Source organism: Oncorhynchus kisutch, linkage group LG30, assembly GCF_002021735.2.
Source record: "Oncorhynchus kisutch isolate 150728-3 linkage group LG30, Okis_V2, whole genome shotgun sequence".
Taxonomy (NCBI): Eukaryota; Metazoa; Chordata; class Actinopteri; order Salmoniformes; family Salmonidae; genus Oncorhynchus; species Oncorhynchus kisutch.
The window spans coordinates 6,464,692-6,479,767 of NC_034203.2; positions in this window are offsets into that span (position 1 = coordinate 6,464,692).

Sequence of the window (15,076 nt, forward strand, 5' to 3'; positions counted from 1 at the left end):
CCTAGCATAGCATTATGACTAGCTAGCAGCAGGCAACCTGGTCACGAAAATCAGAAAAGCAATCAAATTAAATTGTTTACCTTTGATGAGCTTCGGATGTTTTCACTCACGAGACTCCCAGTTAGATAGCAAATGTTCCTTTTTTCCAAAAATATGATTTTTGTTGGCAAAATAGCTCCGTTTGTTCTTCACATTTGGCTGAGAAATCGACCGGAAACTGCGGTCACTACAACGCCGAAAAATATCCAAATTAGCTCCATAATATCGACAGAAACATGGCAAACGTTGTTTACAATCAATCCTCAAGGTGTTTTTCAAATATCTATTCGATAATATATCTACTGGGACTGGTGGCTTCTTAGTAGGAGCGAGAGAATCAATGGCCGCATTTGTCCTTTACGCATAAAACACTGAGAGACTTCAGCTGATCACTGACGCAATGTTGACGTTCAGGCTCATTTTTCAAAATAAAAACCTGAAACTATGTATTGTGACACTAGACAAATTAGGGAAGCCATAGAAAAAGGAATCTGGTTGATATCTCATTCACTGCTCAACAGGGACGCATAGGAACGCAGAGCTTTCTAAATAAGAGTCCCTTCCTGATTGGATTTTTCTCAGGCTTTCGCCTGCAATATCAATTCTGTTATACTCACAGACAATATTTTTACAGTTTTGGAAACTGTAAGTGTTTTCTATCCCAAGCTGTCAATTATATGCATATTCTATTATCTTGTCCTGACAAAATAGCCCGTTTACTTTGGGAACGTTGTTTTTCCAAAAATGAATATAGTGCCCCCTAGTTTCAAGATATGCATGTCAAAGTGGAGGAGAGATTGATTTCATCACTACTTGTTTTTAGGTGTTGACAAGCTGAATGCACAGAGCTGTCTGCTTAAACTACTAGCACAAAGCTCGGGCACCCATGCATAATTTACATGCCACCAGAAGACATACCACCAGAGGTCTCTTCACAATCCCCAAGTCCAGAACAGACTATGGGAGGCACACAGTACTACATAGAGCCATGACTAAATGGAACTGTATCCTACATCAGGTAACTGATGCAAGCAGTAGAATCAGAAAAAAAGAGATAAAATACACCTTATGGAACAGTGGGGACTGTGAAGAGACACACACAAGTACAGACACATGCATACGAGCGCTAGCACACACAATCTACACACTTTACACATACATTGTAATATTGTTGCATAGTGGTATCATACATTTTGTGTTGTGGATATGTGGTGGTGTGACAGTGTTATAATGATGTACTGTTTCATATTTTGTTGTATGTGTAATATATTTGCCTTAATGTGCTTGGACCCCAAGAAGAGTAATGGGGATTCATAATTAAATACAAAAATGTGGAGTTCCGTTTTCACACATACTCTGGGCCGTGTTGATTTACCTGCCCAGGGTTTACCTTCCATTCCTAATCAATTATTTCCCCTTCCCCTCGTGAGATAAGTTAGAAAATAAATCTCACCTCAGGTGGCCTGGGGCCATAAATACGACATAATTTACGCTAACTGCCTTTACAAGTGACGGGAACATTGATGTTTGGCCATGTCATTAAAATGGATTATCGAGAAAATTACACCAGAAAGAAATTCCTATTCAGCTGTTTACTGAGCTGCGGAGCATCATTCCTGCTGCTCAGTTTCTATCGGGAGGGTGTTGAAGTGGATTGGAGCGGTTCAGATACAGAGGGAAACAAGGGAAAATAAGTGAGAGCACCAGGGACAGCCGCATCCTCTCACTCTCCTACCTTGCACTTTCTCTTCTTCATCTCTCAGAGTCTAAGGGAGATCAATACTTAATTAAGTCTAGCATTGAAACAACTTTTAAGAGTACAAACTACATTTCAATTCCTTGAGTAACGTGGGCCTCATTTCCAATCGCTGCTTTGGTTTCTTCAGTTCTACGTTGCTTGATTGCCTCTTCATTTCGATATGTTACTGGTGACTTAGGCTCCTCATTCGCAAAAGTAAAGGGAGTAAAGAGACATTTAGGTGATCCATAAAAATAAAAAACTTGGGCCAGAAGTGCAATGAGATGATGTGTTGCATATCAATTTTTTTATGAGTAAAAAAAAAAAAGATTTGTCTCTATATCAAAGGCCCAGTGCAGTCAAAAACATTTTCCTGTGTTTTATATACACTGCTCAAAAAAATAAAGGGAACACTTAAACAACACAATGTAACTCCAAGTCAATCACACTTCTGTGAAATCAAACTGTCCACTTGGGAAGCAACACTGATTGACAATAAATTTCACATGCTGTTGTGCAAATGGAATAGACAACAGGTGGAAATTATAGGCAATTAGCAAGACACCCCTAATTAAGGAGTGGTTCTGCAGGTGATAACCACAGACCACTTCTCAGTTCCTATGCTTCCTGGATGATGTTTTGGTCACTTTTGAATGCTGGCGGTGCTTTCACTCTAGTGGTAGCATGAGACGGAGTATACAACCCACATAAGTGGCTCAGGTAGTGCAGCTCATCCAGGATGGGACATCAATGCGAGCTGTGGCAAGAAGGTTTGCTGTGTCTGTCAGCGTAGTATCCAGAGCATGGAGGCGCTACCAGGAGACATGCCAGTACACCTGGAGACGTGGAGGAGGCCGTAGGAGGGCAACAACCCAGCAGCAGGACCGCTACCGCCGCCTTTGTGCAAGGAGGAGCACTGCCAGAGCCCTGCAAAATGACCTCCAGCAGGCCACAAATGTGCATGTGTCTGCTCAAATGGTCAGAAACAGACTCCATGAGGGTGGTATGAGGGCCCGACATCGACAGGTGGGGGTTGTGCTTACAGCCTAACACCGTGCAGGACGTTTTGCCAGAGAACACCAAGATTCTCAGGCATTTGCCAGAGAACACCAAGATTGGCAAATTCGCCACTGACGCCCTGTGCTCTTCACAGATGAAAGCAGGGTCACACTGAGCACGTGACAGACGTGACAGAGTCTGGAGACGCCGTGGAGAATGTTCTGCTGCCTGCAACATCCTCCAGCAGTACCGGTTTGGCGGTGGGTTAGTCATGGTGTAGAGGGGCATTTCTTTGGGGGGCCGCACAGCCCTCCATGTGCTCGCCAGAGGTAGCGTGACTGCCATTAGGTACCGAGATGAGATCCTCAGACCCCTTGTGAGACCATATGCTGGTGCGTTTGGCCCTGGGTTCCTCCTAATGCAAGACAATGCTAGACCTCATGTGGCTGAAGTGTATCAGCAGTTCCTGCAAGAGGAAGGCATTGATGCTATGGACTGGCCCGCCCGTTCCCCAGACCTGAATCCAATTGAGCACATCTGGGAAATCATGTCTCGCTCCATCCACCAACGCCACTTTGCACCACAGACTGTCCAGGAGTTGGCAGATGCTTTAGTCCAGGTCTGGGAGGAGATCCCTCAGCAGACCATCCTCCACCTCATCAGGAGCATGCCCAGGCGTTGTAGGGAGGTCATACAACGAACTGCTTTGCTTTATCTTGGCCAGGTCGCAATTGTAAATGAGAACTTGTTCTCAACTTGCCTACCTGGTTAAATAAAGGTAAAATAAATAAATTAAATAAAATACAGTGCCTTGCGAAAGTATTCGGCCCCCTTGAACTTTGCGACCTTTTGCCACATTTCAGGCTTCAAACATAAAGATATAAAACTGTATTTTTTTGTGAAGAATCAACAACAAGTGGGACACAATCATGAAGTGGAACGACATTTATTGGATATTTCAAACCTTTTTAACAAATCAAAAACTGAAGAATTGGGCGTGCAAAATTATTCTGCCCCTTTACTTTCAGTGCAGCAAACTCTCTCCAGAAGTTCAGTGAGGATCTCTGAATGATCCAATGTTGACCTAAATGACTAATGATGATAAATACAATCCACCTGTGTGTAATCAAGTCTCCGTATAAATGCACCTGCACTGTGATAGTCTCAGAGGTCCATTAAAAGCGCAGAGAGCATCATGAAGAACAAGGAACACACCAGAGGCAGGTCCGAGATACTGTTGTGAAGAAGTTTAAAGCCGGATTTGGATACAAAAAGATTTCCCAAGCTTTAAACAGGTCGCAAAGTTCAAGGGGGCCGAATACTTTCGCAAGGCACTGTAGAAGCACGTGGAGGCCACACACACTACTGAGCCTCATTTTGACTTGTTTTAAGGACATTACCTCAAAGTTGGATCAGCCTGTAGTGTGCTTTTCCACTTTAATTTTGAGTGTGACTCCAAATCCAGACCTCCATGGGTTGATACATTTGATTTCCATTGATAATTTGTGTGTGATTTTGTTGTCAGCACATTCAACTATGTAAAGAAAAAAGTATTTAATAAGAATATTTCATTCATTCAGATCTAGGATGTTTTATTTTAGTGTTCCCTTTATTTTTTGAGCAGTGTATATTGCCACACTACAAGTTTGGAATATTACTGTGAAATTGTGAAAATTCCCTTTCACTGTTAGAGACATTTCAAACGTTTTGGAGTTTTGGCCTGCCTAGTGACATCCCAAGGTGGTAAATGAGTTAATAGACAAATAAGAAAGATAGTTCCAAAACCTGTCTGCCAATAACAGCTAGTTTTCAGTTTTCCCTCTCCCCACTCAGACAACTTCCAGACAGTCCTAGCTAACTTCTTGTTTGAGAAAGCTATTTTTGTTTCTTTTTGACCATTTTAATGGAAAACAATCTCGGTAAGTTACCCAATTGTTACCCAGAAATTATTTCATATTGAGATAAAAAGTCACAATAGTATGTGAAGCTGCAGCAGACTGAGCGCAGAATGCTGCGTGCTCTCTTAATGCACCAAATTAGTGGATGCCTTACTCTTAATAATCTTAATAATTATGTTATTGATGGCAATAAGCTTTTCATTTGAGTAAATGTTGCATATGATCTTTCAGGGTTAGAAAATAGCTCAGAAACACGCATCGCACATCACCCTCCTTTGACCTCCACTACAGCAGCCACCCTGAGTCACAAGCACCAGTGTAACTTCATAGAAACCCAGACACAACACATAAAGAAAATATTTTAAGGAGGTTTGGTTTTACGTCAATATCCAATGACAATGTCTGCGAAAGGCACAGCTTGCAGGGTGTGTTGGCTTTAACTTGGCCTCCGACCTTTGAGTAAACACACTGTGGTACTCCTTTATCTGATTCTATCTGATTGAATTGGGGCCTGTCTGTTAGCTTTAGGAGTTAGTCTCTTAGGACTAGGGGGCAGTATTCGGAAATTCGGATGACTGACATGCCCAAAGTAAACTGCTGTTACTCAGGCCCAGAAGCAAGGATATATAATTGGTAGCATTGGATAGAAAACATTCTGAAGTTTCTAAAACTTTTAAAATAATGTATGTGAGTATAACAGAACTCATATGGCAAGCGAAAACCAGAGGAGAATCCATCCTGAATTTTTTTTTAGGTCACAGGCCATTTCAATGCTTGTCTATCGGATATTCAAAGGAATTCCTCCCAGATTGCAGTTCCTATGGCTTCCAGTAGATGTCAACAGTCTTTAGAAAGGGTTTCAGGTTTGTTTTTTGAAAAATGAGCAAGTAGTTGCAGTTTTTCAAGGTGTCTCTCATTAGGACTCTAGTCTTGTGGTGCGTGTGAATGAGGGCGAGCACTTCGTTATTTATCTCCGGTATTGAACAGACTACATTCCGTCTTAAATTGTATTATTTATTTACATATTAGGGTACCTGAGGATTGATCAGAAACGTTGTTTTACTTGTTTGGACGAAGTTTACCGGTAACATTTGGGATTCCTTTGTGTGCATGTTGAACGAGTGGAACGGTGGATTACTGAATCAAATGCACCAACTAAACAGACTTTTCTGGGTTATAAAGAAGGACTTTATCGAACAAAACGACCATTTGTTGTGTTGGGATTGCAAACATAGGAAGATCTTCAAAGGTAAGTGATTTATTTTATTGCTATTTCAGATTTTTGTGACGCCTCTGCTGGTTTGAAAAATGTTTTTAATGCTGGTGTATGCAGGGCACTGTCCTCAGATAATCACATGGTATGCTTTTGCCGTAAAGCCTTTTTGAAATCTGACAACGCGGTTGGGTTAACAAGAAGTTAAGCTTTTAAACGATGTAAGACACTTGTATTTTCATGAATGTTTAATATTACGATTTTTGAATTTTGAATTTCGCGCTCTGCAATTTCACCGGATGTTGTTGAGGTGGGACACTGAAAACACACAAAGCTCGCCAGGGAACTTCCTCGCATATGAGAAGGAGCACAATCAGCCTCCATATTCCAGCAATCCAATCAGATGCACTCTGTGGTCAGCAATGGATCTCTTTCAGAAGGAAAAGGTGCTCTTCGCTTCATCAGAGTACCTATTTTTTCACAGGCATCCTAAACTTCTAAAGGATCAGTGACACGTCTGCGGGGAGGTTGAGCTAACGTAGGCTAATGTGATTAGCATGAGGTTGTAAGAACTTTTTTTTTTTTATCACAGAACATAGACATATCTGATATGGGCAGAAACCCTAAAAGGTTAAGAGCAGTTGGAGGCCACAGAAGGAGTGTTGTATGGCATTTAAGCTTGTTTGGAGGTTGGTTAAACCTGTTGGGAACTCCACCCCCCCCCCCCCCCCCCATTCAGCTGAAAAGGTGGCACAGGGAATTCAAAAATATTCTTTAGAAATATTTAACTTTCACACATTAACAAGTCTCAAATGAAAGCTAAACATCTTGTTCATCTATCCATCATGTCAGATTTTTTTAATGTTTTACAGCGTAAACACAACATATATTTATGTTAGACCACCACCAAACCAAAAAAAAACGCAGCCATTTTTCCAGCCAAAGATAAAATCACAAAAGCAGGATAAGAAATAAAATGAATCACTAACCTCTTGAAAATCTTCATCAGATGACAGTCATATGACATGTTACACAGTACATTTATGTTTTGTTCGATAATATGCATTTTATATCCACAAATCTCGGTTTACATTGATGCGATGTTGAGGAATTCCTCCAAAATTATCCGGAGGAATTATAGAAAGCTACGCCAGATAACAGAAATACTCAACATAAACTTTGACTAAAGATACATGTTCTACATATAATTAAAGATACACTGGTTCTTAATGCAACCGCTGTGTCAGATTTATTTTAAACGTTACGGAAAAAGCCTAACATTACAATAATCTGAGACGGCGCTCAGACGTAACCGCCATGTTGGAGTCAACAGAAATACGAAATTACAACATAAATATTCCCTTACCTTTGATGATCTTTCATCAGAATGTAGTGCAAGGAGTCCTAGTTCCACAATAAATCGTTGTTGTGTTCCATAATGTCCAATACTAGTGTCCAAGTAGCTGCATTTGCTATCACTTTCAGCTCACGTGCCCAAAAGCTGACTGCTGGTCCAAGATAACTTGCACGAAAACTTCCAAAATATATATTCCAGGTCCTATAAACTAAGTAGAGAATCAATCTTCAGGATGTTATTATCATATATATCCAATAACGTTCCAACCGGATCATACGTTTTCATCTGTGCCGAATGGAACAGCCGTAGCACCCACAGAGAAATGCGCCACAGCAAAATGGCATTCTGTCGGGACTGACTATTTTCCCTCCCATTAGGTCAAAGTTCACAGCAAATGCTCCATTACACTTTCTACTGAATGAGGACATCTAGTGGAAGGCGTAGGAAGTGCTTCCAGATCCATATCTTGTCGGGAAAGGAGGGGGCGATGACATCAAAGTAGCCCCAACTTTCAGAATTTCACTTCTTGTTTGGAAGATTGCCTGCCCTGTGAGTTCTGTTATACTCACAGACATAATTCAAACAGTTTTAGAAACTTCAGAGTGTTTTCTATCCAATAGTAATAATAATATGCATATATTAGCAATCTAGGACAGAGTTTGATGCAGTTCACTATGGGCACGCAATTCATCCAAAGTGAAAATACTGCCCCTTATCCTCAACAAGTTTTAACACAGTGTCCAAAGAAGGGCCAGATGTATACAGAATGGTGTCGTCTGTGTAGAGGTGGATCAGGGAATCACCCGCAGCAAGAGCGACATCGTTGATATATACAGAGAAAAGAGTCGGCATGAGAATTGAACCCTGTGGTACCCCCATAGAGACTGCCAGAGGTCCGGATAACAGGCCCTCCGATTTGACACACTGAACTCTGTCTAAGAAGTAGTTGGTGAAACAGGTGAGGCAGTCATTTGAGAAACCAAGGCTGTTGAGTCTGCCAATAAGAATACTGTGATTGGCAGAGTCTAAAGAATTGGCCAGGTCAATGAAGACGGCTGCACAGTACTTTCTTTTATCGATGGCGGTTATGATATCGTTTAGTATCTTGAGCGTGGCTGAGGTGCACCTGTGACCAGCTCGAAAACCGGATTGCACAGCGGAGAAGGTACGGTGGGATTCGAAATGGTCAGTGATCTGTTTATTAACTTGGCTTTCGAAGACTTTAGAAAGGCAGGGCAGGATAGATATAGGTCTATAACAGTTTGGGTCTAGAGTGTCACCCCCTTTGAAGAGGGCAATCAGGTCTGGAGTGAACCAAGGGCTATATCTGTTCTTATTTCTACATTTTTTGAAAGGGGCATGCTTGTTTAAGATGGTGAGAAAGTTACTTTTAAAGAACGACCAGGCATCCTCGACTGTCGGGATGAGTTCAATATCCTTCCAGGATACCCGGGCCAGGTCGATTAGAAAGGCCTGCTCGCAGAAGTGTTTTGAGCGTTTGACAGTGATGAGGGGGGGTAGTTTGACTGCGGACTCCACGAGGAGCCTGCCTGTTACAGGCGAAATGCCTGTTTCAATGCCTTTCTTGAAATCAATACACAAGTATATATTTTTAAACCTGCATATTTAGCTAAAAGAAATCCAGGTTAGCAGGCAATATTAACCAGGTGAAATTGTGTCACCTCTTGCATTCATTGTATGCAGAGTCAGGGTGTATGCAACAGTTTGGGCCGCCTGGCTCTTTGCGAACTAATTTGCCAGAATTCTACGTAATTATGACATAACATTGAAAGTTGTGCAATGTAACAGGAATATTTAGACTCATGGATGCCACCCGTTAGATAAAATACGGAACCGAATAAACTTTTGTTTTCGAGGTGATAAGATTCCGGATTTGACCTAAGGCTCGTATTTCTGTGTGTTTATTATAGTTAAGTCTATGATTTGATATTTGATAGAGCAGTCTGACTGAGGGGTGGCTGGTAGGCAGCAGCCGGCTCGTAATAGTCAAAGGTATATGGTTTAGAGAGAAATAGTTGATGTGTTATAATTCCTGTAATAACTTGCGACTGAACTTGAAAGGGGTTCCTTCATTATTTTACCGTTCATGTCTTCCATAGAGAATGTCTTGATCTACTTCAAATAAGGTCTGTGTTTCGTGCAGGCTTAAACCGCCTCGGCGTTTTGATACCCGTGTAAATATCACTAGGATAAGGTAACGTTCTGACCTTAGTTCTTTTGTTATGTCTTTGTTTTAGTATGGTCAGGGCGTGAGTTGGGTGGGTTGTCTATGTTCTTTTTTCTATGATTTGGGATTTCTGTGTTTGGGCTGTTATGGTTCTCAATCAGAGGCAGCTGTCAATCTTTGTCCCTGATTGAGAATCATACTTAGGTAGCCTGGTTTCACCTTTGAGTTGTGGGTGATTATTTTCTGTTATGTGTATGTCACCTTTCAGAACTGTTTCATTTCGTTTCTCCTTTGCTATTTTGTTTAGTGTTCTCGGATTAATAAATATATGATGAACACTTACCACGCTGCGCTTTGGTCCTCACCTCATTCCAACGACGAAGGACCAAGCAGCGTGGTAACGGGCAGCGGCCTTAATCGCAAGACTCCTGGACATAGGAGGAGATTTTGGACGGCAAGGGACCCTGGGCACAGGCTGGGGAATATCGCCGCCCCAAGGCAGAGCTGGAGGCAGCTAAAGCTGAGCTGCAGTGGTATGAGGAGCCACCACGGCAGCACAGCTGGGACGAGAGGCAGCCCCAAAAATGTATTGGGGGGTCCCCGGTGCGCAGGCATAGCCCGGTGCGGTACATAGCAGCGCCTCGTATCGGCCGGGCTAGAGTGGGCATCGAACCAGGTGCCATGAAGCCGGTTCAGCGCATCTGGTTCCAGTGCGTCTCCTCGGGCCGGGGTACATGGCACCAGCCCTACGCATGGTGTCCCCGGTTCGCCAGCACAGCCCAGTGCGGTCGATTCCACCTCGCCGCACTGGCCTGGCTACGGGGAGCATCCAGCCAGGTAGGGTTGGGCAGGATCGGTGCTCGAGACCTCCAGTGCGCCTCCACGGTCCCGTCTATCCGGTGCCTCCTCCACGCACCAGCCCTCCGGTGGCAACCCCCCGCACCAGGCTGTCTCTCCGTCTCCTCCCTACAGGTGCTCCCGCCTGCTCAGCGCTGTCAGAGTCTCCTGTCTGTCCTGAGCTCCCAGAGTCTCCCGTCTGTCCTGAGCTGCCAGAGTCTCCCGTCTGTCCTGAGCTGCCAGAGTCTCCCGTCTGTCCTGAGCTGCCAGAGTCGCCCGTCTGTCCTGAGCTGCCAGAGCCGTCCGGTGCTGCCGGAATCGCCCTTCACTCCGGAGCTTCCGGAATCGCCCGTCACTCCGGCGCTGCCGGAATCGCCCTTCACTCCGGAGCTGCCGGAGTCTCCCGCCTGTCCGGTGCTGCCGGAATCTCCCATCCATTCAGGACCTGTTGCTAGGGTCCCCAGTCCGAGGTCGGCAGCGAGGATCGCCGCTCTAAAGAGGCCATGGAGGCGGGTAAAGAGGCAAAGACTATGGTGGAGTGGGGTCCATGTCCCGTGCCAGAGCCACCACCGCGGACAGACACCCACCCAGACCCTGCCCTATAGGTTCAGGTTTTGCGGTCGGAGTCCGCACCTTTGGGGGAGGGGGGTGTACTGTCACGTTCTGACCTTAGTTCTTTTGTTATGTCTTTGTTTTAGTATGGTCAGGGCGTGAGTTGGGTGGGTTGTCTATGTTATTTTTTCTATGATTTCGTTTCTCCTTTGTTATTTTGTTTAGTGTTCTCGGTTTAATAAATATATGATGAACACTTACCACGCTGCGGTTTGGTCCTCACCTCATTCCAACGACGATCGATCCACACTACAAAAAAAATGTAGAGTGGAACGAAGGGCAATGAAGGAGTGGCTTCGTAAGAAGCATTTCAAGGTCCTGGAGTGGCCTAGCCAGTCTCCAGATCTCAACCCCATAGAAAATCTTTGGAGGTAGTTGAAAGTCTGTGTTGCCCAGCAACAGCCCCAAAACATCTGCTCTAGAGGAGATCTGCATGGAGGAATGGGCCAAAATACCAGCAACAGTGTGTGAAAACCTTGTGAAGACTTACAGAAAACGTTTGACCCTTGTCATTGCCAACAAAGGGTATATAACAAAGTATTGAGATAAACTTTTGTTATTGACCAAATACTTATTTTCCACCATCATTTGCAAATAAATTCATAAAAAATCCTACAATGTGATTGCAGGATTTTCTTTTCTCATTTCGTCTGTCATAGTTGAAGTGTACCTATGATGAAAATTACAGGCCCCTCTCATCTTTTTAAGTGGGAGAACTTGCACAATTGGTGGCTGACTAAATACTTTTTTGCCCCACTGTATATATATATAAAACATTTAAAATGGGCTTTTTTTGTCCTCCAATAATCGGTATCGGCGTTGAAAAATCATAATCGGTCGACCTCTAATGGAAATGCCATTTTGATTCTCAGTTAGTGTTTTTATATTTTGCATCAAATAGAAATTGTGTGAGCAATAATAGGACCAAAGTGTAGTTTACATTGTTTGAGGGAAATATCAGAGAAGACCACCTCTTCCAGGGAAATTGGAGATACCAAATTTCTCTCCATACTCAGACAGGGAGTGGAAGAATCATGTTTAAACCAATTTAGGATGGGACGAAATGCTAATGCCTGGAAATATAATTTAAAGATTGGTAGGAAGAGTCCCATGTCTTTCACTCTTTGCAAGTTTGGTCATTTTTCTGGGTTCACTTACCTTGCCATTCACTGTACATTTTGAGACCGCGCTATGGATTTTATCGCAATAGCCAGAAATTCAGCCATGGCCATATATTAATTTTGACAATAGATATTCTTCCGGTTAACTTCTTGACGTACCCATCCCGCTAGGGGGATCATTTTCAACACCCTCAATTGCAGCGCACCAAATTCAAATTAAATTAACAAATATATAAAATTTTCATGAAATCACAAGTGCAATATAGCAAAACACAGCGTAGCTTGATGTTAATCCACCTGGCGTGTCAGATTTCAATACAGATTTTCGGCTAAAGCATAACAAGCATTTATGTAACAACATCTCTCTCAGTAGACAAAATATTACAAACACCTAGCAGCCAAGTAGATTGGTCACGAAAGTCAGAAAAGCAATAGATTAAATGACTCCCAGTTACACAATAAATGTTCCCTTTGTTCCATAAAGATTATTTTTATATCCAAAATACCTCCATTTGTTTGGCGCGTTATTTTCAGAAATCCACAGGCTCGAGCGGTCACGACATCGCAGATGAAAATTCCAAGTATTGTGTAACTGGGAGTGTCGTGAGTGCAAACATCCGAAGATCATCAAAGGTAAACGATTCATTTTATGAGCTGTTGATGAAAATGATCCGGCTAACGGGATGGGTGCATCAAGAGGTTATTAATATCTGTGTTTATTACCATCACTACCTGGTCTGAATTTTTTTCAAATTCTGATATCTTCTTTAATTGTGATATATTCAGCCCAGATAAAAATGCCGTTGCATTGTTTATTATAAAAACTTTAATGGCTTCCCATAAAATCAGAGGATCAAATGACTGCATTTTTGTTAATCATTATGAATGAATTCAATTCCAAATTGTTCACAGAAAGTAGGATTTTGTAGTAAGGACACATTATATCATCATCTTGTGGTTATTTTAGGAGATTCAGAAATGTTTCTCTGGCAGTAATAAGGACAATGATCAGATAGGCTCATACAGTGCATTCGGAAAAGAATTCAGACCGCATCCCTTTTTTCATATGTTGTTACATTAGAGCCTTATTCTAAAACTCATTAAATAAATTAAATCCTCAATCTACACCCAATACCCCATAATGACAAAGCGAAAAACAGGTTTTTAGAAATGTTTTTGTATTCAGACCCTTTGCTATGAGACTTAAAATTGGGCTTAGATGAATCCTGTTAACATTGATCATCCTTGAGCAGTTTCTACAACTTGATTGGAGTCCACCTGTGGTAAATTAATTTAATTGGACATGATTTGGGAAGGAACACACTGGTCTATATAAATGGTCCCACAGTTGACAGTGCATGTCAGAGAAAAAACCAAGCCACGAGGTCAACGGAATTGTCCGTAGAGCTCAGAGACAGGATTGTGTCGAGGCACAGATCTGAGGAAGGGTACCGAAACATTTCTGCAGCATTGAAGGTCCCCAAGAACACAGTGGCCGTCATCATTCTTAAATGGAAGAAGATTAGAACCACCAAGACTCTTCCTAGAGCTGGCCGCATGGCCAAACTGAGCAATCGGGGGAGAAGGGCCTTGGTCAGGGAGGTAACCAAGAACCCGATGGTCATGCTGACAGAGCTCCAGAATTACTCTTTGAAGATGGGGAGAACCTTCCAGAAGGACAACCATCTCTGCAGCACTCCACCAATCAGGACTCCCACACCTTAATAGGATGTTTAGTATTGACAAGTTTTAGGAAACAAGTCCATTAGTTCATTGTAATTTGCAAAAGAAAGCTACAAAAAGGCCAAACGTTTCAATGAATGCCACCAAAACGCTCTATAGTGCACTAGTTCTCTTCTAATTTTTTGCAATATTACTGTGACAAATTCCATATTGTCTGCATAATGAAATACAATTCAGCTCAAGACACCCATACATACCCCACAAGACATGCCACTAGGGGTCTCTTCAGTCCAAAACTAAGTCACGTCAACGCACAGTATTATACAGAGCCATGATCACACGGATCTCCCTTCCATCTCAAATTACTCAAGCAGACTTATTTTTAAAAATGACATATTACAAAAAAATCGACCATCTAATGGGACAGCGGGGACCGAGACGGGACACAGACACTTTGTTGCATTGTTTGTGCATCGTTATATTTTTTATTTGTGTGACTGTCCTTGTCTATCAGTGTATCAGCATTTTGTTACTTGTCATGTTTTGTGGATTTTTTTGTGGACCCCAGGAAGAGTAGCGGATGCTTCTGCAAAAGATCAAACAGTCAAATGTGGCAGGGTAGCCTAGTGGATAGAGTGATGGACTAGTAACCAGAAGGTTGCAAGTTCAAACCCCTGAGCTGACAAGGTACACATCTGTCGTTCTGCCCCTGAACAGGCAGTTAACCCACTGTTCCTAGGCTGTCATTGAAAATAAGAATTTGTTCTTAACTGACTTGCCTAGTTAAATAAAGGAAAAGAATGTGAAGCAAATTCAAATATTTCCTAATAATGACAGTGAAAACATGTTTATAGAAATGTTAGCAAATGTATTAAATTAAATACAAAAATATTATTTCCATAATTATTAAAGAGGTATGTCTGTATCAGCTTTGCACATCTGGATTTGGGGGATTTTCTCAAGCTCTGTTAAGTTAGATGGGGAGTGGCAGTGAACAGCAATTTTCATGACTTTCCACAGATTTTCAATGGGATTCAAGCCTGCGCTTTGGCTGGACATCTCAAGGACTTTCACATTCTTGTTCTGAAGCCATTCCAGCGTTGCCTTGGCTGTATGCATAGGGTCATTGTCCTGTTGGAATGTAAGTCTTCGCCCCAGTCTAAGGATGTTTGCACTCTGAAGCAGGTTCTCATCATAGACTTGCTTGTATTTGGCTCCATTCATTGCTCCATCTACCATTACCCGTCTCCCAGCCCCTGTCACTGAAATGCATCCCCATAGTATGATGCACTCATCACAGTGGGGATGGTGTTAAGACAGGTGATGAGCTGTGACCGATTTTCTCCAAACAAAGCACTTTGCATTCAGGCCAAATAGTTAGATTTTTGTCT